Raw genomic sequence first — 4,790 nt, 5'->3', positions numbered from 1 at the left:
TCTATGTGGGCTGCATGGCCCTTATTTTGTGGTGCTAATGTGAGTCTTTTGGTAGGCAGGGCTGGGCCCTGACCTGGTTGGCTGCCAGGCTCTGCCTTGTGCAGTATCTCTTTGCCCATCGGTGGGCATATCTGGGTTTCGGTTCAGCTGGCTACATTCCCTGGGCAGTCTCAAGGCTGGTGCCAGCCTTCTGGTAGGCAGGACCATGTCCTGGGCCGACTTGCTCTGTGGCTGGGGTGGTCCTGTGTCTGGTACCTGACCACTGGTTGTGAGGCTGGTCCATGGGGATGCTGGCTGTAGCATTCGTGAGGTCTTGGATCTGGTGCTGGCCTGCTGGTATGTGGGTCCAGGTTCTGGGGCAATTGCCTGCAGGGCCTATGGGGGCTAAGGGCTAATGCTGGCCTGCTCATGGGCAGGGTTGGGGCCTGGGAAGCTACCTGTAGGACCTGGGGGAGGGGCTGGGACTGGTACTGGCCCACTGGTGTTGGGGCTGAGTCCAGGGGTGCTGACTGTGGGGCCCAGGTGGGTGCCCTGGTGCTGGCCCACTGGTGTGTGGGGCTGTGTCCTGAGGTGGGCCCTGGAGCTGGTATTGGCCGGCCCCTGGCACTAACAGACTAGAGGGAAGACCCCAAAATGGTACATGCCAGCATCAGTGTCCTCATGGTAGGATGAGCTCCCTAAATTGTCTCTCATCAATGTCTATGTCCCAGGGGGAGTCCCAGTTGCCTCTCACCTCTCAAGGAGGACTCCAAGATCAGCAAGTGGGTCTGACCCAAGCTCCTTGCAAATTACTGCCTCTGTGTTAGAACTTAAAGCACGTGAGTTTGTGCATGAGCTCTTTAAGAGAAGAGTCTCTTTTTCCTACAGACCTTTAGCTCTCTCATATGCAAGCCTTGCCAGCCTTTAAAGCCAGACATTCTGGGGCCTCATCTTCCTGGTGCAGGACCCCTGGGCTGGAGAACCCAATGTGGGGCTTGGACCCTTTGCTTCCTGGGGAGAACGCCTGCAATTGTGTTTATCCTCCCATTGTGGGTCACCTGCTCAGGGGCGTGGGTCTTGACTATACCTCCTCTCTACCTCTCCTATTCATCTTATTGTGGGTTCTTCTTTATATCTTTAGTTGTGGAAAATCTTTTCTTCTAGTCTTCAGGTCATTCTCATAGATAGTTGCTCTGTAAATATTTTAAATTTTGGTGTGCCCATGGGAGGAGGTAAGGTCTTCTTACTTTGCCATTTTGGCCACACTACTCCATGTTAATTTCTTAAAGTGTACCTTAGGTAACATTCTTCCCCTTAGTTCTTCACATCCCTCCTTTTATGGAGCTTCTCGGTTTAGAATTTGCTCTAGGACAATGTGCTGAGAATGCCTTACCAATTAACAGGCTCTGCATATAGACATAGTTCTTATATTAAATACTGGGGATGAACAGAGAATCAAGGTAGACCCTCAGGTAACTAGACTTTTGTAATAGGTAGATAAGGAAAAAACTGCAGCTTCTTTTAGACATAAAATCTACCAATATTTGTCACTTCCTCAGAACTCTCCTTACATGGCAAACTTGGGAGTACTTAGCCTGCCTGTTTCCACCTACCTAGGCACGCTAAGGGGAGTTTATCAAGTAGCTCACCCTATGCATTTCTAGAGAACCTATAGTTAGCACCCCTCCCTCCCATAGAAGACAGGAGAAACATCAGAACCACAAAGTAACCTCAAATTGTGTCCTTAGATCTAGATCTTTGCATATAAATAGGAATAGAAAATGAAAAATCGTCAAACATCTGAGATAAATCAATAGTATAGAAAGGAGGACAATATGAAAAAACAGGACCAACTTAAGTAAAAACAGGTAATTTTGGAAATAGATTATAACCTCACACAAACTTATTTTTTAATAATTGCAGAGATTGGGGATAATTTAAAATTCATAAACAAGACCAAGAGACTGTGAAAAATGAGTAATGAGAAAAGAAATAACAAAAAAATCAAGGGAATGGCTAACAATTTGGATGGCTATTGGTGAAGAATAAGTTGTTGATCTGAAAGTTAAATTTGAAGTTTAATGTAAGACCAGAAAGAATGAAGGCAGGAAATAATCAAAGAAATGTAGATGAAAATTTTCCTGAGCTATAGAAAGACTCAAGTCTTTAATTTGTAAAAACTCACTATATACTAAGATGGGAAAAATAAAAATATACATCTACACAAGTTCTGGTTAAATTTCTGGACTGTAAAGAAAAGGATAAAACCTCTAAAAGGCTCCAGGGAAGACAACAACAAAGTTACTTTTTTCTTTTTTTTTTGAAAATGTGATTAATTATTTTTGTGATATCCATGAACTACTTCAACTCCTCATATTCCCAGAAGGGACTGATCTCACAGAAAATAGCACAGCTTGAAGTAATGAATTTGCTAAAAAGAATGGACTTCAGAAATATGAAAATGTCTTAACATCCAAGGACTACAGGCTTTACTTTTGTAGTAGACCATCTAAGAGAAGGTAAGAACCTGGACACTGTCCATGACATCACGGTGGCATACCCTTATAACATTCCTCAGACAGAGAGGCACGTCCTCCTCAAGGACTTTTCCAAGGAAATCCGCTTCCATGTCCATCGATACCCAGTGGACACCCTCCCCACGTCCAAGGAGGACCTCCAGCTCTGGTACCACAAGTGGTGGGAGGAGAAAGAAGAGAGGCTGTGCTTCTTCTACTGGGGGGAGAAGACTTCTTACTTTATGGGACAGACTAATTCCACCTTGCAAGTCTGTGCCCAGGATCCTTCTGGTCTAATTGCTCCCTATACTGTACTGGACCCTGTTCAGCCCTGCAGTGTGCCTGCTCATCTATGTGTACAGTCTTGTTTGGTGGTATTTTATAATCATCATTATCATCTTCATGCTGCGGGAGAGAATATTTGGTAGACTAGAGATCACTGAACTTGCATGTTAATGTTTTTTGGACAAACAGCCACATTTAAATGCAAAGAAAAATGGGTAAGATTGTAAGGTTCACAGTCTAAAAACCTAGGGGATATTTTGTTAATGTTCTAAGCCTTTGTAAAATGAGATGCATTTTTGCATGACTACATGTAATATTTCTTACTACCATCATTATTTGTTAAAGATATTTTGCACTCAGTTTTGTGGAAAAATATTGCTACACACACAATTTTCTTTTTAAATCTCTGAATGTAATTTCAACACTATGTAGCAGGGAGCGTTCTCCGTGAAATAACTTAGGCCAGAGTATTAGTAAACAATCGTCATGCTGTTAGCAGACAAGGTACACACAAGATTGTCTTAAAGGCCCAATCCTACTTCCTAACAAACTCTCCAGACTAGAGGCAGATTTGGGGCTCCTGGGCACTGGCCCAGATCAAGTTCTGGCGCTTGACCGCGGAGGTGAGGGCCCTTCCTGCTGGCTCCCTCTCGGCACTGTCCCCACACTCCTTTCTATGCCAGTCAAACCCTTGCATTCTTCCTTAAGACCAGAAAACAGAAACCCTTTGTCCTTAAGCTAAACAAACATTTTGATAGGAAGTCCTTAATTATTCATAAAATCTTGGCATTTAGCCTTGCGGTGACCTAGATGTCAGAAGACCACCAGTGCCCTCTACTCACGGGAAAATAAGGCCTAGATGAGTCTCACAGAGCAACCATAGGCTCTCCACTCAGAAACCTTAGTTTGAATTTTTAAAGCTAGGAATTCATACACTTTAATTCTTCCACGTCTGCATAACCTTGTATGTTTAGTGCTGGTTTCTTCACAGCTTGTTGGCAGGTGTCGCTTTTCTGCATTAAAAACGGTGCTCATCAAGTCATTTATGATTTGAAAGGAAAGTTTAGAAGAAGGTTCTGCTACTGCCATCAGAAACTCTCTTTTGAAGTTGCGTCTTGGTTGAAATATTTTTTTAAAACCTGTGACATCCCACAGTCGATTTTCTCCTCATAGGCGACTCCTCCCTTAGCTCCTGGCTTCTACTGCAAAAAGACACTCTACTGGTTGACGTCCCCCATCCATTTAGGCCTTGTATGTAGGGTTCCTTTTAGGAGGACTCAGTTCTAGCCCAGTTCTGCAGGGATCACGACTGACTCTTGAAAAACAAGCACCTCTGGCCGTCCGTGGTAGATGAGTGACTCGTTCCTACTGCAGACTTCGTGTTTCTCTTTTTACACGAGCAGCTCCAGCCAGACTTTGACTTTTAGAAGTTGTTTACATATGAGACATACATAGTTGTTGTGGCCACCCAACTTCAAGGGACACATGTCAAGTGCTCCAAGGGGTTCTTTTTCTTTTTTCTTTTTTTAAAGAAATTTTTATGGCAGCCGTGGCAAGAAGTCTCCGTGCTCTCCATTGGCTGCTTGAGTCCCACAGCTCAGATGCGAGGTGCCAGAGTGCTACGATGCACTGCACAGACAGGCTTCTTTGGCTTCAAACATTCCTGCAGGAATGTAGGGCAAAGGAACCGTCCGCAGGGCAACTGCACTGGCTCCTTGGACACCTATAAACATACGGGCTGCACGAAGCAGCCCAGGAGGTCTGCCCCGCCACGGGCCTGCTGGCTGCCCTCCGCCCTCACAAGCTGGTGGTGGCATCGCCATCTTGCCGCCTCGGAGCTGCAGTGCTAAGACCGCCGACCAAAGTTACTTTTTTGATAGAGACTGCTGATTGTCTGCCAGCAGCCATTCCTCAATCTCCTTTTTTATTTGGAAGAACTTTGCTTTTATCAGGTTCTACGTATCTTTAGGGAAGGTCGACTTCTTCCTCAAGGGGAGAACTGTGATGCTC

At 44.9% G+C, this 4,790-nt stretch overlaps 1 pseudogene; it reads left to right on the top strand.

Annotated features, from left to right (window-relative positions):
* Positions 1-408: 408 nt before the first annotated feature.
* Positions 409-2,923, top strand: LOC112393215 (lysocardiolipin acyltransferase 1 pseudogene; annotated as a pseudogene).
* The last annotated feature ends 1,867 nt before the right edge of the window (positions 2,924-4,790 follow it).

Source organism: Neophocaena asiaeorientalis, unplaced genomic scaffold (genome assembly GCF_003031525.2).
Source record: "Neophocaena asiaeorientalis asiaeorientalis breed wild unplaced genomic scaffold, Neophocaena_asiaeorientalis_V1.1 scaffold136, whole genome shotgun sequence".
In the NCBI taxonomy this organism is placed as follows: domain Eukaryota; kingdom Metazoa; phylum Chordata; class Mammalia; order Artiodactyla; family Phocoenidae; genus Neophocaena; species Neophocaena asiaeorientalis.
The sequence above is the reverse complement of the archived record's forward strand: the minus strand, read 5'-3'. Positions and strand labels throughout refer to the sequence as shown.